This window comes from Mirounga angustirostris, unplaced genomic scaffold, assembly GCF_029215605.1.
Source record: "Mirounga angustirostris isolate CCGP_5_RB_7025 unplaced genomic scaffold, mMirAng1.0.hap1 SCAF_16, whole genome shotgun sequence".
Classification (NCBI taxonomy): domain Eukaryota; kingdom Metazoa; phylum Chordata; class Mammalia; order Carnivora; family Phocidae; genus Mirounga; species Mirounga angustirostris.
Window position 1 is genome coordinate 3,490,854 of NW_026991724.1, and position 23,874 is coordinate 3,514,727.

Here is a 23,874-nt window from a genome sequence, read left to right on the forward strand (position 1 = left end):
AGACCCCCGAACGGAGAGAAGGGAGGGGGGTTGGGCCATCTGACCTCTGAGGTCCCTTCCAAGTCCAATGTTCTGTGACTTCCCAATCCCGCAGGCCATTAAGCAAGTGGCCAAATGCCCACTGGGCGGCGGTCCAGGCCTGGTCAGAGGGCACTTCCTGTCTCTCTGCAGGAGGAAGACAGGGCAGCCGCGGATCCTTCGAGGCGGAGGACAGGGGGCTTCCGGCACGGAGTGGGCTCTGGCTCTGGGGGCGAGATCTGGGCCTGTCTTAACTCAAACCCAGCCGGCCCCCACCAGCACCCCTCAGCTTCCAGCACGGCTGTGATCTGGGCTGAAGAGTAACCACCAACCCCAAGCCGGAGCTGTGGAGGGCCTGGCATCAGTGGGGAAAAAAGCCAGAAAAACGCATTTTCCCCTAAAGACTTGTAAAAAAAATCTCACTGATTTTTTTTCCCTTTTACCCCAAGCTTTCACAGCTCTAAATATGCCACACTTAGTAATTTTACGAGCAAACCAAGCTATACATCACACAGTTTTATGTTCCTAAATTAACAAAAGGACTTTAAATCTATATGGAGCTCTTAAAAACACACAAAAAAGCATGGCATCTATTTTTATTCCCTCACCCCCAAATTCCCTCTTCCCTTCTCCCCCCGCGCCCCCCACCCCGGGGGCTGCAAGATTCCAGCTGATCCTTTAGCTAGACCACCAAGGAAAGACAATTCCAAATATGAATAAGGGAGTGCTTTGCTGAGAACCCCAAAGATGGGGGTTCCGCTGCCCTTTGGGAAAGACTACTTTAGGGGTTATAAAAGCCTGATTTTCCGCCCCCCTGCAAAGTAGATTACCATAGGATGTACCCTTGCAAATGAAGAGGCCCCATCTACCAATCCAATTTCACCAAAAGTCTCGGGAGAGTTATAATCTGCAGGTCCCGCAAGGGCTCCTGATGGCTTGTTTTCTTAGCTGCGAAATGCCAGGGTAGACCAGATGACTGCAGGGCCCATGCACACCTGCCACTGGGGGGGGGGGGCAGGAAACAGGGGGGCCACACCCGTCACACATGTCCACATCCAGGGGGAAGAGGGACAAGGAACATGGAGCGCTAGACTGGGAACAGAAGCCCAACTCCAGACACTTCATCCCACTGCTGGTGCTGGCTCTGTCTCTGGGAGCGGGTGAAGGAAAAGAATCCTCCTGCCCTATTCTAGGGCTGGAATCCAGGTATCATAATGGCTGTTTGCTCCAAGAGCATAAAAGAAAACTTTTCCTGACTCCCAGAGTCAAGGAGATAAGAAGCCGGAGAGTTTCCAATGGGGCTCTATCAGATTCCCACCCATGGAGTAAGAACAACACATTTAAGCAAGAAAAAAATCTTAATGAGAACCAAATTGAGCAGGGGGGTGGGAACCAGCCCAGGCCCCTCGGAGAAGGGCTGGGCCACAGCTGGGACAAAAGGGCCCCTTGGCTTTCCCAGCCGACAGATGGAAATGTGGCAGCCCCTCCCCAGTTCTCAGGGGTATCGGAAGATTAATTAGTGACTGCCTGGAAAGTGCTAGATGGGAGCCGAAATGCTTGTCCCCGCTGAGTTTCTGAGCTGTAAATAAGCAGCTTTCTCAATCACCACTGAAATAGCAATGCTGTCCTTTTATCTGACTCAGATCCCTCGGAGCAGGCCTAGGGCGGTTCCAGAGCCTGCCCCAACGCCATGGGTTTGCTACGGACCCAGCAGCTTCCCACGGACCAGTCCGAAGCCGGGCCTGAGCTCCATCACCCCTCCCGGCGTCAGCCCCAGAGCGGGCACCTGAGGACGGGGAGCTGGGGAGCTGGCGGCCTGCCCTCGGCTCCAGCCTGCTCCCTCAACTCAGGTGAGTCTGAGCAGAGACCCGCACCCAGCCTCACACACAGGGGCCTTCTGGCAGTGGTCTAGGGGAGAAAGAGAAATCCAGGCAGCTCGCCACAGGCGGCCTGGGCGCCCTCCGCTCCGCAGCAGGGGAAGCCCACGTCTCTTGCAAGCCTGTCAGAGGCTGTGCGGAGGGGCCCCGGGGGCCAGCTGACCCTTGGGAGACAGCTGGGGGGCAAGGAAAATGTTCTGAGGGAGACCCAGATTGCCTGACAGCAACCACCAGCAGGCTGTGTGGCTTGAGGCCAAGCCCCAGCCCTCTCTGGGCCTTAGTTTCTTCCCTGGAGTTTGGAGTGTCCTTCCCAGCAGTGGACAGTAAATCCTGAGGGGCAGTCGGGGTCACCCAGAGTTCAGCATGGGCCAGGGTGGGGTTAGCTGACAGCTGCGGAGTCCTCCCTCCGTGAACTCCAGGAACAAGATAAGGGGGCCGGCGGGGCGCCACCATGGACGCCGACGGCCAACTCTCTCCCTCACTCTCCTTTAACAAATATTTATTAAGCAGGGACTCTGGAGCCCAACCGCCTGCGGTCAAAGCCTGGCTGTGCCGCTTACTGCCTGCGTGGCCACGACCTCTCTGTGCCTCAGTTTCTTTCGCTGGCCAGGGCACCACGTAAGAAGTGGATGCCACCGCCTCTCCCTCGTTATTCTATTGTTGCTACGGTCTGGCGCTGAGCTGGGCACGAAGGAAACGCACACGAGCCCCTCCAGCACGGAGTTCGCAGTCTGGTGGAGTTCAGGAAAGGGGCTGTCTGGGCGCAGGAGCACACAGAAAGGAAACTGTCCAAGGAGCATTAGAGACCCCACCCATCCACCAGTCCCCAGCTCTCTTCCCACGTGCCCACGCCTCCTTCTCTTGGCTTAGGAAGCGACCCCCCCCCACTGGATACCACCCCCTCCCTGCCCCTGCCAGTAAAGGAGCATGCAGAGGCCAGATACTGTGTCATGGGGTCCAGGGGTCTGGCCCAAACACCTGAGTTCAAGTCCCAGTTCAACCACTAAGGAGCCCTGTGATTTTCTGCAAGTAATTCCACCTTAATAATAATAATGCAGGGTGCTAGCTGGCTCAGTCGGTAGAGCATGTGACTCTTGATCTCGGGGTGGTGAGTTTAAGCCCCACGTTGGGTGTAGAGCTTACTTTTAAAAAAATAATTTTTATTCTAGCTATCACTTGCTAAGTGTTAACTTTGTTGCCGGCATGCAGGAACTGTCCTTACACCCAATGTAGCAAACTTTCTCTGTCAGGGGACAGATAGTAAGTATTGCCAGCCTTGTTGCAACTAGTCAACAGCTCTAGTGTAGCCCCAAAGCTGCCACAGACCACACATAAAAGAGCAGGCGTGGCCATGTGCCAATAAAACTTTATTTACAAACACAGGGGGTGGCCCGGGGATCACCAATCCCCTGCCTCACACTGATACTGAGGGTTAGACCATTATGGATCCCGGGTCCCAAGTGGGAAAACTGGGGCCCAGAGAGCTCAAGTCACTGGACCAAGGTCCCAGCTTGGAAGAGGTAGAGCAGGACCCTGCAGAACTGTGCTGCTCGGCCTCAGTCCTGTCACTTGTCAAACAGGCAGCAGCTTCGGGGCTGAGGGCTGCACAGGCAGGGGCTGGGCCCTGGCTCCCCGCCCTTACAGACACTGCCTGGGGGTCTGGCTGTGGGGACAGAACCAAGTCCCAAGGGGCTCCAGAGCGCTGGTGTCAGGCCACCACAGGCAAGGCTCTGCCTCTGCTCTAAGGGGTGCGTCCAGGCCCCCCTCCTTCCTGGAGCAGGGCGGTGGGTAGCAGCGTTCTGCATCCCAGCTCTGCCACTGCTAAGCTGGCCAAATCTCTAGCTCCTCTGAGGCTCCCTTTCCTCGTCTGTGAAATGGGCAGCCACCAGCACCGAGCTCAGAGGTGGGAGGGAGATTTACAGGAGAGATTCCTGTGAAGCACTCCCAAGGGGGCCTGACAGTGGTCAAGAGAACTTGGCCACCAACTACTCTGAGTTCAGAGAAGCCCAGGGAAGCAAAGCCACTTGACCGTGGTTCTTCCCAGCTAAGCCTCTACACATTATAATAGCAAAATTATAAAGTACAAAACCCTAGCAGGGGAATTAAGAAAGAAAAACCATGAGAGAGAGAGAGAGAGACAGAGAACTCTAGGGGGTGACAAACCTCCCTCCCCAGGCTGAGAATGACTTGTGCCCTGACCTCCCTCGGGGTCCAGACCTGCAGACTTCACCCTCCTGCCCCTGAGGGCTTACCACCAGCCAGGACTGATTTTCCTTAATTGCTCTGAATTTCCGAGCCTGACACTTTCTCCTTTTCTTTCCGAGGCTGAGGCTGAGTGTAAATAGAAAACCGGTCACCTGATGAATAATAAGTACCAGCAGCCACCCAATGGCAGGTGAAGTGGGGTGTAGATTACAAACACCTGCGCTTTTAAGACGCCCTGTACTTAGGAAGATTCATTCTTGCCACAAACATGTACTGAGCGCCTACAAGGGAAGGCGCAGCACTGGGGGAGGGGGGCTCCAGATACAGAGGGAAGAACTCTCCCTGCTTTCTTGCAGCTCCGGGTGCAGGGGGGAAGCCCACAGAAGAGCAGCTTCAGCGGGAATGCTCAGCTACAGCTGCGGTTCCAGAAGCCCCCATGCATCTCGCCAGCTCTCGGCTATCTGCTACCTTCCTACCGGGGAGATGGCTCCCCCCCCCTCCGCCGCCAGCAGCCCTGTGTTACAACGCACCCCTTTTGCAAACTGGGGGTTCCTGGTTCTAATTTGGTTCAGATCCTTTAAGGGCAGTGTCCGACCAAGGGGAAGTGCTGGATTTGCATTTCAGCCAATGAAGGGCAAAGAGACCAAGAATCAAGTGCAGACCCTGAAAAATACTCTTCCTACCAAAGAGGTGGAGACACCAAGCATGAAATGCAGCCCTTGTCAGTTTCTGGGACAGGCTGGGGACCTAAAACAGCCACAAAGAAACTCACAGTAACTGTACAGATTACACCCTGAACCCATCAGCCTTTCCTACTTTTTTTTTTTTTTTTTTTTGGTCTGTTGAACTCTTGGACGACCTCCTCCCCTTGTCCCGGTTCAGGGCGGCAAGCACCAGATCCAGCAGAGCTGGGTCCTGTCCAGGCCGTCCCTCCCCCCGGCTCCGGGGCTTCTGTGGGAGCTGAAGCCAAAGTGACAGGGGCTTCTTCTGAACGTACCGTGAAAAAACCCCAAACCCAACACTCAGCCACCTGCACCTTTCCCCAGCAAAACAGGGCAGAAATTACCCTCCACCCGCAGCCCCTTCTGCAGAATTTTAGAAGCCCCAGTATGAGCCCAGGAACTTCCCCTCCTCCCTACAGCCCCCCCATCTCCCCTCCCCCAGATCCATGGACACCCCCCCCCCCCGAACTTGGAACTGTGTGGACTCCCAGGGCAGATGAAACTCTCAAAGGAAAGAAGGGAAGAGAAAAACAGCTCGTTCCTACTGCCAGCGGTCACAGGCTGCCCTGCCTTCCTGACCTGGGCGTCAGGGGCCCACCGAGGGCAGGCCTAGTCACTTACTCCCGACCCCAGGGGCACTGGAAGGGGGTGCCAAGGAGGCAGCCGGGAGGGCCCCAGGGATCACCGAGGCTCCTACCTCCTCCGCCAGGAACCCCTGGCTTCCCACTTCCCCTCAGCCTACATGTCATTATTTGTCAGGTTTCAAAGTCCAAATAAGGTGAACTCAAGAGGGGCTCCCCTAACCTCCGGCTGTCACCCCTCCCCGGCCTCCGCTCTGGGTTACAAGCACGACTTGCCCCGAAACAGAAAGTTACACGGCAGGCTGCTGTCAGCGCGCAGGAAGGTTAGGGAAACAGGAAGCCACGCCAACCACCCTCCGGAGCTTCCCCCGGCCCCCTCCTCCGACCTCGGCAGGAACAAAACCTTCCAGGGAAGCCCGGGCAGGAAGGGGGGCGGGGGGCAGGCGCGCCACGCTCGCGCAGAGACGGCGCGAGGGGCCGGCTGGAGGCAGGGGAAAATAAGCCCCAGGCTGGGGGCGGGAGGGGGGCGCATGCCACCCGATCGGGGCGGCCTGCAGCAAAGTAACTTCGCAGCCGGTGCTTAATTCACCCAGGAAGGCAGCGGGTCTCGCTGCGCCGCCGCGGCGGAGCCGGCTCGGGGCAGACAAAAGGAGCGAGACGCGCAACCCCCGGCGGCGGCGCGGTGGGGGCGGCGGGCCGGGTGGGCGCTCCCCGCCGCACGTAGAGCACACACCGCCCGCTGGATCGCAGCGGGACTCGCGCCCGCCCGCTGGGGGCTCTGCCGATCCCGCCGCCCCGGACTCCGGCTGCGGGTCTGGGGGGTCGGGAGGGGCGGGGGTCCGGGACGCGCCGGCGCCGCGCGGGACCCGGGGAGGCGCACAGCTCGCTTACCTGGTAAGTAATACAGAGGCGGCTTCAATCCAAACATGATTCAGATTAGAATTCCATAGTGGCCAGAGAGGGATGAAGAAGGGGGGAAAAAAAATTTTTTTTTTAAACCCAGCAATGAGACAAAAAGCGCCGTCCGAGCCAAGGCGCTCAAAAATGTCCAAAACAATAAAATAAAGACAGAAGAGCGATCCCGAGAGCGACGGAGAAAAATGTCTTTTTTCTTTTTTTTCCCTCCCTAAGATGATGAAAGGGCTCTCTCTCGGGCCAGCGCCCGGGCAGTTTCGGCCACCTCGGCCCGGGCAGATCCACAATGGGGTGACTGACGACCGAGGACGGGCCGGAGCCTCCACGGCTGCCCGGTGTCTTCGCCGCCGCGTGTGTATTTTCTGCCTTTTGGACTTGAGATGCAAATAAAAAAAGGAGGGGGGCGCACGGCGGAGGGAAGCAGGCGGGAGAGCGGAGAGGAGCGCGAGAAAAATAAAGGGGGGAGGTGAGGGTGATGAAATTGGGGGGTTAAGATCTTCAGGGATTACTCATTTGAAAGAAAAAAAGGAGAAGGGGGGGGGAAGCAGCCCCAAGACGTGCGAGTAGCAATCTCTCCTCCATTCAGCCATTTGAATGTCAAGGGCGAGGGTCAAGGGACCTGTTTCCAACAGGGTTTCACGTTCAGAACCAGAAGGAAAAAGGAAGGGGGGGCGGCGGGAGGGGGTATCTCTTGTTGCCAAGGAGAAATCGGCTTTGTTTTCGTTTCCCCTTAGCTACTGGGTGAGGAGGGGCGGGGTGGGGGAGAGGAGGAGGGGGCGAGCGGGAGAGGGGAGAGGAGAAAATTAATACCCAAACAGCCGAGAAGTACCGAGGGGGAGATTTCTTCTCGTAAATAAAAGAGGCAGCGATTGCAAACAAGTCTTGGGCAGGAGAAAGCAGGCCGAAGAGCCGGCTCCCCTCCCCCCTCTCGCCACCAACCCCCCCCCACCTTTTTCTTTCTTTCTTTCTTTTTTTTTTTTTTGGTTATCTCCCCGGGCCGGCGTCCCACCACTGACTCAGAGAGCGGGGGGGGGGGGGGTAGGGAGGAGAAAGAACTCGCGGGGGCTCAGGCGCCCCGGCAGAAGGAGCAGGAGGAGAGCGGGGAGGCGAGAGCGCACGGCGGTGGAGAGCCCCTCGATCAATTTTCATGCAAGAATCATTATCGGTAAATTGGAAAGCTGGCTGCCTGACAGCAGATTTGTCTCCCCTAATGAAAGCGAAAGGGTAGGGGCGCAGCGGCGGGCGGCTGCAGGCGGCGGCGGCTCCTTCCGTCTCTACGCGGCATCTTCCAAGAGCTCCATGCTTTGCAGAGCGATAATAATAGTTTCACTTGCGAGCTTCTCCCCGCGCGGCCGCCAAGCTGGGCAGCGGATCCGTGCGGACTGGGATCCGGGCGCAGAGAGCTGGGCTCCCCTCTCCAAACGCGGGGAGGGTGCAGTAGCTGGCAGCGGGGCGCTCCGCTCTGCCCCAAAGCGGGGCCGTTTGCAAACAGTGGGCGGCTGCGGGCGCCGCCGGGCCCCCCTCGGCTGCCCAACTCCGCGCTCTGGCCACTCGCCCGCCCTCCCCACCCACGGCTGACAGCTGCGGGAGCCGGAGTTCACCCGCCGCCCGGGCCTAGGAGGAGAATCCCCAAACCGTGCCCCGGGGGCTCTGGCCAGCCTTTTGTGAACCCACGCGGGACTGCGGAAACGCACACGCCGCCCAGCCCGGGCGAGCTCCTAAGGCGAGCAGCTTCTTTCTCTCCTTTCTCTTCCTTGCGCCCCGCACCCCACCCTTAAAAATCCCTGTTGCAAGTGTAATCAAATGCTTGATACCATCTTCCACACTCTCCCCGCACTGGTGCATTATCAGATCCGGGAAGGCATGCTTCCAGGCAAATAGACCTAATAAATGCTATTACTGGGATTCTGCAAGCCCCGGCTGCACCATAGTAACCAGAGCCCTGGCTAATTTGGTTTAAGAGAACGATCAACTGCACAGAGTGTGTGTGAGGGAGTGTGGAGTCTGTATCTCTCCTCCCCACGCCGCCTCTCTTTCACACTAGCTCAAGAAGGCCCCATGTGATAATTCCCCAAATCGAAGGGGAAAAAACCCTGCCGCCAAACCACATCCTGTGCGCTCATTGTCCAGCCCAGCGATTTTAAAGAGACAGGCTCCATTTCCCCACGCCCCCACACACTCTTCAACACACGCTGCAAAGCTGCCTCTTGATGTGACAATTTATTTTCAAGCCCTTTTACCTTCTGAAGGGCCCCTTGGTGGCACAGCGAGCCGGAATCGCGACTTGGTGACACTAAGGGGTCACCTTTTGACCCCCTATACAACCATCCTGGTTTGAGGAACAGACCTGAGCCCGCAGGTACGCAGGGCGGGGCACCGCGGTCACGCCAAGCTTGGGTTCCTGCCAACGCTTTCCAGCCACTGCGTAAATCAGGGGTCCCCAGCGGCAGCCCCGGGGTCCCTGCTAAACGCGGCGGCTTCAGATGACAATTGAACTCCCGGAATATGATACTCTAGAGGAGAGCTCCGGAGGGCAAATTGGAGGAGGTGGGGGCACCAACCGTGCCTCCCGACCCCTCTGTGCCACCGACGCCCACTCCCCCCCCCCCGCCCGCCAGAAGACTCTTAAACGGGCTGGGCGGAGCGCTCGGAGCCGAGGGAGAGGTGGCGCTCCTCCCCGCCGCCACCAACGGCTGGGTGGCTGCCGCAGGCAGGCGGCCGCCTTCTCTGCCGGCTGGGCTGCCGGGGGTGCGAGGAGCATCTTCTAATCCCCCGGCCCCCGCTGCGCCCCGCCCGGCGCCTCTCCCCGCCGGCGGCCGAGCGCGCGCGGTCACCCGGGAGAGCGCCGGGGCTGCTGACCTGCAGGAAGCGGGCCGCGCGAGGCCGCCGGCGCCCGCCGCCGGCATCTGGCCGCTCCGCCCCGCGCTGCCCCCGGAGGTCGCGCCCGGCCCTCGGCGGCGGCGGCCCTTTGTTTCCGGGGCTGCGTGGCGGCGCGCTCCGCGCTCCCCGCGCCCCCCCCTGCGCTCGCCGCCGCTGGCGGCCTGGCCAGGGAGACAATCGCCCCGGCGCGGCCGGGTCGGGGTCCGGGTCCAGCACCTGCCCGCGCCCCCTCCCCCGCTCGGCTCGGCCGCGGCCCGGACCCCAGCTTTCGGCTCCCACCCATTTATCACCCGTTTATCACCCGCACGCTTGATAATCTGCGCCCCTCTGGGAGGGGGGGGCACCAGGGCAAGTAGGGGAGGGCCCGGGTGAGCGGACGCCCACTCCTCCCTCCCAAGTCCCTCATAAGCTGTGAAGACCTCTGATCCTACTTTGGGGGGAAAATAAACTGTTTTTAAAAGGCCCTAAACTATCAGTTTCTGTCGTCATTCTTTTATTGGTTTTTAATTCTCCGGATTACACGAACAACAGTGGTAATTAATACTAAACCTTACTCTACTGTATATGCTAATGGCAGGAGCCATAAAAATTAATTTGCAAACATGTCATTACACAATAGCTATACAGGCAATAAACCTGTAATTATGGGCCAATCACAGGCAGGGTGCAGAGGGAGGGGTGGTCCCCCAATCTGCTGGGTGCCCCCCTTCCCCTGCTAAAATGGGGAAGATGACGCCAACAAGGAGCTTGCCCTGTGAGAGCCACCTGTGGAGGATGCTCCCAGCTCCGGGGAACAGCAAAAGGGGTCTCCGGTCTCCAGCTCCAGGTGGCCTGGCTTCTGTGCAAGACTCCCCTGGAGACAGCCACTCCGGGGACCCATCAGGACCGATATATGGCGGGAGAGGCGAGGCAGAGCCTGGGAGAGCTCCCCGCCTAGCCTGCAGGTGGGGGGTGAGCAGCAAGGGGGGTAAGGAGTGGGCCAGCAGCAGCCTCCCTGCTTCCCCGTCAAAGGCAAACATCTCTCCCTATAAGCATTTGAATGCCTGCATTTAATTATCTCAAAATGCTCCGGCCCAGCCCCTGATTGCTTTTGGCCACTGCCTCAGGGAAGAAGGTGGGCAGCGAGATTCTGATACCTAAGGCTCCTTTGGCCCTGGATCTGGGTGGTTCAGAGTAGGCTGGTGACATTTCCTGGTGACAGGGACATTTGGAAGGGAGGAAAGGAGGAGACCCACTATGAGGGAGCACGGCTGCACCACAGCTCCTGACCTGAAGCCAAAACAGCTGAAAAATAAAAAGCCACCCCCGCCGTGCCAAGCAGCCTGCTTAGCGGGCTGACTCTCCACTGAATGGCTCGGTTGTTTGCCATAATGTGGCTGAACGAGGAGCTGGAAGGATTTTCCCTTTCCCACTGGCCCTTGTGGCTTGGCTGGCGTCTTTGGAACTCCTCACTATGGCCATTCATTCCCAGGGGAGCCACCCCACTCAGAGGGTGGTGATGGCCTGGCTGGGGGGGGGGGGGGGCGACAGGGCAGCCAGCCTGGGCCACACCTGGCCCAGGTGAGAAGGGCAGCACTCTCCTGGGAATGTCACCTCAACGGGATTCTGTGCAAGGACAGGATGTCTCTCTCCACCCCCTCTTCTCTCTCAGAGGCTGGTCACGGCCATAACCCTCCCCCTCCCGGTCAGCTCACCTCTGGGAGGAGGGGGAGGAGGACATTTCTAGAAAAGAGGCAGGAAATGGGGCAGGCTGAGCCTCCAGTGCCCCTTCTTAAAGTCTGGGCCACCGCAGTGCCAAGTCGCCCTCCCCCCACCTCCTTGAGAGACCCCTGTCCACACTGCAAACCGAACCAGGGTCAGAGGGCAGCTCTGGGCCACGTCCTGGGCAGGGTGGAAAGAAAAGAAAATCGCTTCATCTCTCAACAGGAAAGCAAGCTGGGGGCCGGCTGCCTCCCTGGAAGCTGTGTGGAGCCCACGAGACACCCACTCTGACGCTACAGGGCCCCCTCCCCCTGCTGCTCCTTCAAAATGGAGGGGCCCGAGACTCCCCCTAGCGGGGCTGTGGGTGCCACAGCATGGAGACAGCCTAGCCGGCCAAGAGCGGCAGCTGAACGCAGTAAAAATAGCTTCCCCGCACGTGCTGAGGACCGCGGCTGCAGCCCGGGTCTGGAGAGCGCAGCGCGGGGGGCCGGGGCGGGGGGGGGGGGGGGGGTCGCAGCCGCAGGGCCCGCCGCCTCTGCACGCACACTGCCACCTTGCTGGCCCCCCAAGGCCAGGCCCAGCTGCCGCCGGGCCACCACGGCAGGATCCGGAGGGGCCCCGCCCCCAGGGATCCCAGGAGAGGGGGCAGAGGGCATGCTGGGAGTGTGGCTAACCCGAAATGCCCCTTTGGGTCTGCCCCCTCCGCTTCCCTCTTTAGGATAATCGTGCCAGCTGATGTTTCCTGAGCACTCAGTCTGCGCCAGTTGCTGTTCTAAGCACTTTTCACAGGGAATTCATTGGATCCTCATGACAATGCTGTTCAAGGTCACCATGAAGAGTTTCATTTTCTAGATGAGGCAGCGAGAGGTCAAGGACCTCGCCCATGGACACACAGTCGGTGGTAAGTGGCGGAGCTGGGATCTGAGCTGGTTCCAGAGTCCAGGCTGGCGTCAGACCTATCAGAGTTCAAGTTTCAGCTGGGCCCCCACCCACCGAGTGCCCTCAGGCCGTGACATCACCATTTGGAGACTCAGTTTCCTCACCTGGAAAATGGGATGAAATTGCTCCTGCATTCCAGGGAGACACCGGCGTGTAACCGCCCCGGTGCCTGGCAAAGAGTAAGGACTCCATAAACAGAGCTGTAATTACTCCCGTGTTTTGGATAATAGTGATAATACGGCTGTTGAGCGGGCCTCAGGACACCCAGGCCTCCGCCTGGCCTGCTTTGCTAAGAGCGTTATCTTATCTGGAACCTGCCTCCACCCTGGGAGGCAGGCCTACAGTGACCATCACCCCATTTCGTACCTGAGGACGCCGAGGCCCCAAGAGGTGAAGTCACTCACCCAAGGGCACACAGGGAGCAGACACACCCGCTTTCTCCCTCTGTTCAGCTCCAGTCCTTAAGTGACCAGACCTCGTGTGAATGTTCCAAGTTCAACATAAGCATGTCTGAGAGGTCGGAAGAAAAATGGGGAACCTCTGTCCAGGCTCACGGCACGGTGACATTTGCAAACCCAGGTCTGGTTTCCATCTTTGCGTGGTGCGCTTGACTTTGCTTTCCTATTACCCAGCAGCTCCAGCAAGCACCTCACCCAGGCTTTACGGTCCTGTCTTGGGGGGAGAGGGGGCGTTGTCCAGCCAGGTCTCCTGGGGCCTCCTCCCCCTGCCCCAGTGTAGTGGGTTGAATGGTGGCCCACCAAAATATATGTCTACCCAGAAGCTGTGATTGTGACCTAATTTGGAAAACAAGTCTGTGCAGATGTAATTAAATTAAGGATCTTGAGATGAGGTCATCCTGGATTATCGGAGTGGGCCCTAAATCCAATGACAAGTGTCCTTATAAAAAGAGCAGACCAGAGAAGACACAGGGAGGAGGCCGTGTGAGGACGGAGGCAGACACGGGACGGGACCACGGCCCCCGGGAGCACCTGGAGCCCCCAGGAGCTGGAAGAGGCAGGAAGATCCTCCCCTAGAGCCCTCAGAGGGAGCGCAGTGACCCTGCTGACACCTTGAGTTGAGATCTCTGGCCTCCAGAACTGGGAGAAAATAAGTATCTGATGTCTTAAGCCACCCAGTTTGTAATAATTTGTTACAGCAGCTACGGGAAACTAATACATCCTGTCACTCCTGTAGAAGCAAATGCCTCCCTGCTGCCAACCCAGGGAGGCCCTGGCTGTTGCCCAAGGCTGGACGCCGCGGGCCTCGGGCCAGTGGGGTCAGTCTCTCCTTCAGGTCAGCAGCAAGGGCCTGGACTAAGAGGAAGGGTCCGGGGCCCCTGGCACCAGTGTGTGTGCAGGTCGCCCGTCCTCTGTGAAGCTGAAGTCAACACCCCACTGGGATGGGGAGGCTTCCTAGTGGCCTGCCCACCCTCTGTTCTCCTCCCTGATGACCCACATTCGCTGGCTGGGGTTTGGGCACCAGACGTCCACTCCCAGGATGACCTCCATGGATAGGAGACGCAGCACCTCCATCAACCCCCCAAAGGCTGTTAAGAGCAGAGGCCTCTGATGTGGCCTCCCTCCAACTGTATATTATGTGGGCACGCGGTTGAGAAAGATCTACTGTGTGGCTTCTACTTCGAGTGTTGTAACATGTCACTTCCAGTGTGCTGAGCCCCTGGGACGTCAAGGCCTCTTTGTTACAGCAGCTCATGTTAGCTTAGCACACACGACCTACAGATCTCCTGCGTGGACATTTACTTAATACCTCGTACTGTGCTGGATGCTTTAAGTGCATGACCTTATTTCATCCCCCCGGCATAAATAAGGCTATCATTATCTCCATTTTGCAGATGAGAAAACTAAGGTCCAGAGAAATAAAGCAACTTGCCCGAGGTCACACAGCCAGTCAGAGGAAAAGCTTGGATTTGAACCCGGGCCCTGCATTTTAAACTGCTCTCTATGGAAACCCCGTATCAGCCTCCAGCAGGACCTGGTAAAGAGGCTGGAGCTCAGATTCCTTTTAATGAGAAGCGAGACAAACAAAAAAGCCAGGAAGGGCAAGGACCACGCACGCTGCAGTCTACACACAGAACTGGGTGTCTTGACCTCCAGTTCGGGCCTGCAGTTGAAGCTCAGGATTTGGGAACTCTTTAAAATCCTGGCTTGATGAGCCGTACGCAGCAATATGGCCAAAGAGCTTCCTTCTTGTGGCTGCACGGATGCCAGAGAAATCAGCCAGAGACCATGTCTGGGGCTGCCGGGGCCACACTGCTCAACCTTGAAAAGGCCCCCCCGCCGCCCCCACGCCTGCCTGTCCTCACACGCCTGCGACAGGCTGGCCACTTCTGGAGGCAGTCCATTCATAATCCAAGACAGCTCTGGTCGTCAACGTTCTGCTTCGAGCAGAGCCAACACGGGCCTGGCAAACGGGGCCGAAAAGCACCGAGGGGGGATCTCCGGGGGAGGGAGCATGCTGGCGCGAACCCCGATGGGCACTTCTGTGGACACAGCAACAGACAGCCCGTTGGCGGCCTGCCCCCCGCAGATTCGGCTGCGGCCCCTGTCTGGATCCGATGCCTGGGGGCAAGCCGAGAAGGCTTTCTTCTCCCTACCGGGGCCTGCACCCCGGGGACCAGACACACACCTGTTCAAGGCAGAGAGGCATTTGTGAGCAGACGTTCGCTGCCTCCTGCTGGGGAAGAAGTGACAGTGGGGACAGAATTACCCGTCTGTGGATGACACGCAGCTCTCCCTGTCCACCCCTGGGCCTAACCACTTCAGGTCTATGTAGCCCTCCCGTCTACAAGATGTGAGTCTTAAAAGGCAGCTTCGGGCCTGCTCTCCCCCTCACACTGGGCACTGGCTTTCGGCACAACTGAGTCAGAGTGGGGCGCCTCAGGGCCCTGTCATCTCGCTCTACCTTTCCCTCGTGAAGAAATCCTGGTTCAGGCCGGCCACCTCCTTCCTCTGCGCCTGCCCTGCTGTCCCCACGTGCCCTGACTGTTCTTTATTTACCCTCCGTGGCTCATGCCTGAGCCCACGGGATTCCTGCCGTGTCCCCGCAGAGACATCGTCCCATAGACTAGCTCCTCTGGCCGGGGGGTCTATGAAGCACGGATGTGGCACAGGGCTCCCACCCTGGGCACACTAAGGGGGCTGGAGAATTCTTTGCTGGGGGCGGCCCTGTGCACTCTGGGATGTCTGCAGCATCCCTGGCCTCCACTCACCGGATGCCAGGAGCACGCTCCAGTTGTGACAGTGAAAATCTCTCCAGAATGGACCCATTTCTCCCAGGGGGGATGGGCAGAGGGACAAAATTGCCCCAGTCGAGAGCCATCAATGTAGCCTAAGAGGTCCAGCCAGTATGATGAGCAGCCTGAGCTCCGGACCTTGTTCTGCTGTCAGCCTTGGACAAACAACTGTCCTCTCTTGGCCCCAATTTTACCGCATAAAAAATTAGAGGGGTTGAATAGGGTCTTCTAACTGCCTCTGATTCTCTGATGCTGCTTAGAACCAATGGTTCCAAAGTGGGGACAAGCTTGTGACTCAGGAAACTGGATCAGAAAGGAAGGAATCCAGTGATCGAGTGGTCATACAGAAAAACAAGGGGGTGAATGGACCAACAGGTTATGTGGGCAACCCTGGTGCCTTGGGCCTCTCCATGTTTCTCCCTTTCCTCCACAGACCTCTTTCTCTCCAACCTAAGGAAAACCTACCCTGGGGCGGGGGGGGGGGGGGGGGGGGGGGAGGTATCTGCTATCGGTCATTTACACTCTAGTATGATTTAGCCCCACCTCTACTATCTTCACAGAACCAAGCTATAGGCCTGGTTGGAGGCACTTCATGACTAACTAGAAGAGCTGTAGGATGTGTTGGGGGCAGGCAGGACAAAAGAGCTATTCTGCCCACTTGGGTCAAAACGGTGGTTTGAGTTTCATAACATCATGTGATGAGGTGAACTTCCGGGTGCCCTGTGTTATAGTCCGTTTCAACAGCTGCCACGGGTCGGGGGGGGGGGGCCAGTCTCAGTCAAGTGCTGGGGTTCGGAGGAGTTATGTGGCTCAGAGGAATTGCGATAAAGAGGTGGGTCCAGCAGGGACCCCCACAAATCAGGCACCGGGCAGCTGGGCCCTCTCGGCTTCGTGACCATGTCTCCTGCCAGCACCTGGCAAACACCAGCTCGTGTGGCACTGCACGATGCACCAAGGCCGGAATATTCTCAGTTGGCAACCACTGTCCTGACCCATGTGTCCCAAAGGCAGGATTTCCGGTTGTTTGTGGGGGTGGATTATCCCAGAATCAGCTCTGCTTCAGCTTTTAATTGGGAGGTAGGATGGCTGTTCCTGAGTGGGGGGGAGCATACACCTGTTTCGTTCTGCAGAGTGGGTGGCATGTGGGCATGGGGAAGATCTGGGTCCCAGCACAGCTCAGCCCCCATGGCAGGTGCAGGGTGGCTCTGGCCTTCTCTGGCCTTCAGTCTCCTCCTCGGTAGGACGTATGGACTAAATGATCCCCCAGGCCTTCCAGCTCCATGAGCCCATGATTAATAAAACTCAGACACACCATCTGCTCACTCTGACATTTAAGAAACAGAACGGGTTTCCAAAGAGAAAGCTGCCCAGTGCAACTTGCCTCTCCTCCTTCGCCTGCTGATTGAGTGTGGGTTCACACCCTCCCCACATCCCAGCCCTGACTTGGAAAATCCCGACATGCACACACCCAACACACACAGAGCTGTTTCCCCTACAGCACCCCCGAGGTCAAACACGGAGGAGCTAGCTGGTGACAGAGGCCTGCCCTGGTGAAACTCTGAGCCAACTCCCTTCTGGGATCTGCACCCTCTATGGGGCCTTCTCCGGCCCCAGAGCCAGGCATACATCTCGCCAACATGTCCCCAAACTTCACAACTGTTACCACTGACTCATCTAGCCCACGTGTTCAGCTCCTCCTCGGTGTCAGGGAGTGAGAACTGCTGCCCCCTTTACAAAGTGGGGAACGGAGCTTGAAAAGTGAAGGGTCAGGCCCAAGGTCACACAAATGACAAGCAGCATGGCAGGGATGCCATCCTGATCCAAAGTGATAAAGAAACAGGGTCTTGGGACCACTCTGTGGACACACCGGACCATGGACCCTCTGTGCATGCCAGTGACCCAGGAGAAGAGAAGGCAGTGAGGGGGGGCATTCTGGGCAGGTGAGACCCCGCCCCCTCCAGCCAAACTCCAGAAGTGGTTTTAACTTAGCCCAAGAACTGAGCAGGGGCAGCAGGGGTGTGGTCAGACGTGGTGCCTGAGGGGCAGCCAGGTGTCCAGATGGGTCTGCTCTGCAGCTTCTGCCAACTGCCCAGGTTCTAGCCCTGGCTGGGCCCCACAGAGGAAAGCCCTGGGGACGCCCCTGGCCAGGGATCCCTGTTGGCTGAATCTCGGTAGACCCCCACTCAAGCTGCCCTTTTGCTGCTCTCAGTCCTCATGGGGCCCCTGGGGGTCCTCCGGTCTTCAGACTCTCTCTCCACTGCTTTCCTCCTGAACACTGGACTTGGCTGCCCGTTCCTGCCCTGACCAGTGTGGACACCTGCCACTCCCTGCCACGCTCCATGCTGAGCAAAACCCTGGGCACTCCTCTGGTGCTCTGTCCACTGTCCCCACCCCCTCCCCAAGGCTCCCCTGAACCACCCAACTTGGAGAAGTGGCCTGGACTTCCTGTTTCTCATAATGACCCATAAAACCAACCCAAGAAGCTGGATAAAAATAGTCCCCCAGTTTCTTAAAAGCACCAAACTGCTGACAAGACGATAAGGCATCACCAGGCCAGAGGAACAGGGACATTGGAACCCGGAGCTGACCTGCCACAGAGGCCACGTTGGCCCCGAGGGCATCTACAAATCCTGCAAAGTTTGAACGTCCGTTTTTATGGCCTTAAAGATCAAGGGGACAGAAAGCAAAGCCTGGGGCCTCTGCACAAGTTGGAGCACTACTAGGAGATCCTCCCCATAACAAGCAGGCCCCCAGAGAACTACCCACTCAGGGTAAGAGTAAAGGGGAAGCTGGCCAGGCCTTGTGCAGAAGTGTAGCTGGGCTGCAGCTACTAGGGCTGCCCAGGGCGGGGGTCATCAAACCCTGACCTGGAGTAAGGACGTTCCAAAGCAGTAGTGTCTCTGGGCATCTGCCAGAGACAAATACAAGTCCTCCTAAAGGAAAGCACCTTCATCCAACTCAGGCTCCCAAATTATACCCGCAGTTTCTTTTCTTTCTCTTTTTTTCTTTTTCCCAATATGATGGCCAGCATATAGTTGAAGACAACCAGGCACAAAAGAAATCCACACTTCCTGGTTTCAAGTCAGCGGCAAGAACAGCCGAAACAAGCAGGTCCGCCGTCACACCAGAGGCTGTGAGTCTAGAAACCTCTGTCGTTCTGCTGTTGGTATAAAGAAATAAAAAGACAAGCCTGATGGGATCTGCGGGGAACTGGAGGCCAGAACCGGAGAAGTGCCATGGTCTAACGTCATCCCAGAATGTGGGCTCCCCGAGGGCTCTGCCTGCTCACCTCCCCCTTCCCTAGAACCACGCCCGGCTCACAGCGGGAGCTCAATTGATGGCTGTGGACTCATTAAACATCCACGCTGGACTCGAGAGCTTTGGGGGTGAAGGGGCGGCAAACAGTCTGTTCCAGGTGAGCCTGGTGAATCATTCCATTCCGCCAGCAGACAGGCGGAGGAGGTGATTAACCCCATGTTTCCCTTCTGTGTGACATTTCTGTGTGTGAAGGCAGGTGCTAATGATAAAACAAACCCAGCCACAAAGCAGCCTGTACAGTGGAAAAAACAGCCCAGAGGTGTAATGGTTGCTGCAAAAAGCCGAATCCTCCAGGCCCGACCCAGCACCCCCTACCACTATAATTTGGAGTTATCCGTTCTTTATTACAACTCACGGCCTTGGCTCCCAAAGCATCTACCAGGGATTCTTTCTGTGGGGGCAATTTTGGTGCCTGCAATTAGCTGAACAGGCATCTTTTGTCCCTGCTGAAGCACTCAATTGCAGGTGTAATTAGGTCCCCTCACCCCTGAAATCTGCAGAGAGCCGCCCGCCTTGACTAACTGCACCCACAATTAAGTGCTTACGGGCATGCGGCTGGAGCCGGCAAACATGTGCACGCGGCTAATAGCGGGGGCACCGAGCAGGCTTTCAAAAATAGACACTGTGTTGGAGAAATCCAGCCTTTTTGCATTTGTTGTTCAAACGGCTCTGTCCAGCTGGGAATAATGAGGAAAGACAAACACGCCAATTAGGCTAGGTCCATACATAAATAAACTGCACAGCTCCTTAATTAAGCCACTTACGGGAGTGGGCAAGGCTGCAAGGAGAAGGGGGAAGGAGGGCGGCAGCCCCGTGGGCAGCATGGCACTGGGGGTGCCCGCCTCATGGAGGCCCTCGGGCCCCCCCTGGATCGGGCTGTCGGCTGCCTGGGCGGGGGCTGGGGGAGGACAGGTGGGAGTGGGCAGGAGGGAGGCTGGCTGTGGGAAGGCGGAAAAGGGGGCTTGAATCCTGCGTCCAGAGGACGGCAGTGTCAGAGGAGAGCCCGTTCCCACAAGCTGGCTCTATCTGGCGGAGGACCTCTTCCCTGAAAACCTCCACATCTGTTCTTTCCTCCTCCGCCTCCGCCTCGCTGGGGCCTCAGAAGGGTGGCGGAACCCCAGATCAAACCACCTGCCTGCTTCCTAGGTCGGCTCCCTCAAGGTGCCTTTAGCTGAGACCCTAGGGCCTGCCAAGCCTCCCAGCCGCATGCTATCCCCACACAAGGTGTGCGTACAGTTCAACAACAAAGGACACATGTAGCCAGGGAGGGGCCGGGGGTGCCAGGGGATGCGTGGCTGTTAGCAATGGCAGGCAGCTCTGCCCCCCTTCCTGCCACATCCACTTTCTGAACTCCCTGCCATGTTGCTGTATTGTTTTGGAACAATAAAACCAAGCAGATTATACGCACCGTAATCAGACAAGGGACCCCTGAGTAGAGCCCCTGAAAGCTGTTTGCCTTTTGCAGAGCACAGCAGTCCCAGCTGGAAGCAAAGGGCAAAGGCAATATTTAGATAATTAAAAACCCATTGCTGATGGGCCAGCCAGGTGACCGCAGGCTCAGAATGGCCACCATGCCTTCTTTCGTCCCTTTCCAGCCACAATTGAGGGAGGCAGACAGGTGACCACTGGGAAATTCTGCCCAGACAGGAATCAGCCTCAAGCCCAGGATTCGGGTTCCATGGTTCCTATAAGACTTAGAAGACACGACCCTGGCCCTCCCTTCCCTGGCCCTCTGCCTTCCCTCTATTCAAGCGGCCCCAGCCTCCCAACCCCGTTCCTGCCTCAGGGTCTTTGCACGGGCTGTGCCCTCTGCCTGGGACGCTCTTCCCCTAGCTATCCACAAGGCTCCCTCCATCCCTCCCTCTGTTCAGGTCTGCTCTCAGACTTTGCCCTCTCAAAAGGAGCTTCACAGCCTCCCCCGTTGCCCTATCCCCTCACTCTTCTGGGAGGTTTCGGGACCACTTCATCCCTGAGTTTACACCTAACAGTTTTGTCATCTTGTCTTTCTCTCTGGGACTTCACCAGGCTTCTTCACCACTGCTCAGGGGTCCCTAGCAAGGTGCCTCGCACACAGTGGGGTCTTGGTCCCTAATACGCAAATGGATACGAAGCGACCCGGGGCATTGCCTCAGAACAGGGGCTCGGCTAGAACCTGGACTGGGACTGGGGCTCTGGAAACTTCTGTGGAGTGCGGGTCCTTGCTCCGTGGGAGCTGGAGCTGGAAGGCCTCCCTGGCCGCAGCCCTGCCCGAGCCCTCAGGCCCTGGGCAGCCCCAGGCAGCAAGGATGACCACAAGTCAGTCTGGCTGTGCGGCCCTGTGTCTCTTCCTTTAGCCTTTGAATTTTTTAAAGTTTGACTTTGTGCCAAGAATCACTGAGCTCCCGGGAGCGGAGCCTCACTCCTCTGTCTGACCCTCTTCCTGCCCCCCTGCCCGAGCAGACGCCTGTGAAAATCAAAATCAAGACCGGCTCCTCTTTACAACGGCCTGGGCCTGGATTATCTGCTGTCGGGGGGCGGGGAGCAGCAGGAACACGAACCCCTGCAGCGCACAGATAACCCGAAGCCCCAGTTTTAGGCCCTGTGACAGTCATCTGCCTCTGGATCAAGAGTTGCCTGGAGCTGCTTGCCTTTCATCCCCCCCTCCCTCCCGACCTTGGGGACTTCCTTCCTGGCCCCACCTGTTGGGCACGCTGTCTCAGACCTTTTGCCTCTCCCTTCTCCAAACCCCTGCAGCATGTCCCACGCACAGTGCAATCCGTCCCTTGTCCCTCGCCAGCCCCAGGCCATGCCAGGGGTTGAGTTTCTAGAGCCTTCCCCCGTTGGGGCCAATGAGCAGTCCCAGCTCTGTCTGCCTCTCCTCGGACCCCCACCCTCCCCACCCTCCCCCCACTCCCACTCAAGCCCTGCTTTCCCCAGCCGCTTCGGGGTCGTGTCCTGGATGCAGGGAACAGGCAAGGCAGCCATTCCGGCCCAGGCAGTGCCCCCACCCCCAGGGGTAGGAGCCCAGGGGCTGCAGAGTCTATGTTCCAACCCACCTGCCACCTGTGGCCCATGACCTTTCTGTACCTCAGATTCCTCCCAGCAGTAAGTATGGATGAAGGACCTATGACCTGGAAAGTGCAGAACCTTCTGGGCCCCCAGGGAGGCTCGCACATTCCACTACCTGAGACGTATGGCTAATGTCCCCATCACAGACAGGTTGGTCCCTGCCTGCGGTTGACACCAAGGGAGGGGATTGAGGAGGCAGATGCCTTGGAGACCCGTCCCAGGGTGGCCCGGGGTTTGAGAATGGCCCCACCTCTTCCACTCTCTGCATACAACCAAGAATGGCCCTACTTCTCCTTTTCCGAAGAAGCCCTGATCCAAACCTGAGTGTCAGTCCACTTCCCTAGAGGAAACAAGCCCGTGAGGCCCCACAGAGAACTCAGAACTTCCTGGCCTTTAGCCAAACCCACAGAAGCTTGGCTGGTGACCTGGCCCGTCCCGCTAAGCCTCACACAGTTGCCAGGCCTCCCTCCTTGGGACACTTCTCCCATAGATGTCCTCCCCAGGTTCTCCCTGGACCTCTCTTTCATGGCCCTTGGGGTCTGCATTGTCACACGGCATCTTCCATTTGGGAATCCCAAAGCCCAGGCCCAGGGCCTGTATACAGCAGGTGCTCAGCGCATGCACATCAGAAGACCATATGAAGCAGAGGCAGGGCTGGGCCCAGGGCCACATCTGAGGGCATCTAGAAAGCTGATCCTTCAGGCACAACCTCCAAGCAGAGTTGGGGTAGGGGTGAACATACTGTTCCCAAGGGAACCTGGGCGAGGGGCTGATTTGTTGTTGCCTCAAGGCCCCGACCTGGGGGCCGGGATCTGGACCACATGCAGCTCCAGATGAGCAAGGGGCCCACCCACTTCTGCTTTGAGAGTGTCCTCCCTCACCACCGGCCAGCCTTCCTCTTATCTGCAAACCGTCAAGCCCAGAGGGCTGTGGGCGGCTTTGTTTTTTCATTCTTCCCTCCAGGGAGCCCTGATAAGGAGGCCAACCTTTGACCTCTGCCACTTCCCCTCCCGTGGCCTGGAAAAGCTTCCCCATTAACGGAGGGATGGGCCTGGGGCTTCCAGATGATCATTCCACTCAGGGCAGCCTAGGTGGAGGGAGAAGGAAGCCCCCAGGACAGGACAGAGGTCCCCCAGGTGACCTTGCTGGGGCCCCAAGCTGTAGGAGGCAAAGACAGAGGGTGGCCCCCAGAAGCCTCCAGGGCAGGCTGGGTGGGTGGTCTCAGCGCGGGAGCCCCTGGGGCACGGCCCACATCTCACTCCCCTCCGCTTCCAGCATGGCCAGTGCGGCGCAGAGGGGCGGGCTGTGCACGTATCGGCTGGGAGAAACAGACACAGCACCTGACTCCTCACTCCCAGCACAGCCCCGAGCGTCTGTCCATCGGCAAAAGAACAGTCCGCCCCTGTGCTGAATCTACAGAGGAAGATCAGGCAGCAAACAGAGCAAACTATGGGCACACATGGCAACCCGGACAAACATCTCGGACGGCAGGTGGAGCAGAGGCGGCCAAACAGAAGGGCACGCGGCTCCACGTATATGAGCTCCCCGAGCCAGCGGCAACCCCCGCCCCCCAGGGGACACCCAGGAGCAGGGCCTGGACCAGAAATGCATGCGCGCAGGCTTGCAGTAGCATGACCCACAGCGTCCGGAGCGTGGACGCCACCCAGCTGTGTGTCACGGAGGCAGGGACGCACGACGCGCTGTTCTTTAACCTTCAGGGAATGAAGCCCAGGCGCGCCAGAACACAGGTCCCCCGGGGATGTTATGATCCGCCAGGAGGCCAGTCACAAAAGGACAAGTCCTGTAGGACCCACTCGCAGGACATCCTGCAGCGATCCGACGCGCAGAGACGGAGCCGCTGGGCCGGGGAGCCGCTGGGGACGGAGTTCCGGTGTGGGACGATGGAAACGTTCCGGAGGGGGAGGGTGGCGACAACAGCTGGACACCGAAAATGTACTCAATGCCCCTGAGTCGAACGCTTAGAAATGGTTAAGATGCGAGATTTTGTTTTCTGTATTTTACCACGATTTGAAAGGAAGAACACCTAACGCTGAGTGGAGGAAAGCCACTGGTGGTCACCCCGCAGGGGTGGAGACGGGGAAAACACACCTGGGACAGAACCTGCCAGAATGACAGCAACGCGATGCCCAAGGGCTGGGGTGGTGGGTACACAGATGGACAGCTGTGTCAGAAGCCAATGCGCAGAACTCTTCAAATGGCTGTACTGTGGGGTGCCTGGGTGGCTCAGTTGGTTAAGTGTCTGCTAAGCGTCTGCCTTCTGCTCAGGTCGTGATCCCGGGGTCATGGGATCGAGTCCTGCATCGGGCTCCCTGCTCAGTGGGGAGCCTGCTTCTCCCTCTCCCTCTGCTCCTTCCCACTGCTCATTCTCTCTCTCTCCAATAGATAAATCTTTTTTT

General features: G+C 58.1%; 1 protein-coding gene and 1 long non-coding RNA gene across 7 annotated transcripts in view; one reads left to right on the forward strand and one right to left on the reverse strand.

Annotated features, from left to right (window-relative positions):
• The window catches only part of GSE1 (Gse1 coiled-coil protein), a 400,566-nt gene that overhangs the window by 96,817 nt on the left and 279,875 nt on the right, over positions 1–23,874 (reverse strand). The window lies entirely within an intron of this gene.
• Positions 1,081–6,968, forward strand: LOC123855202 (uncharacterized). 2 transcript variants are annotated; one of them, XR_006793476.3, is made up of 3 exons: positions 1,081–1,224; positions 1,662–1,868; positions 4,457–6,968. It is a non-coding gene; the product is annotated as an uncharacterized LOC123855202 (long non-coding RNA). The 2 variants fall into 2 exon arrangements; XR_008507285.2 differs by lacking the exon at positions 1,081–1,224 and having other exon boundaries at positions 1,561–1,868; positions 4,457–6,297; positions 6,535–6,968.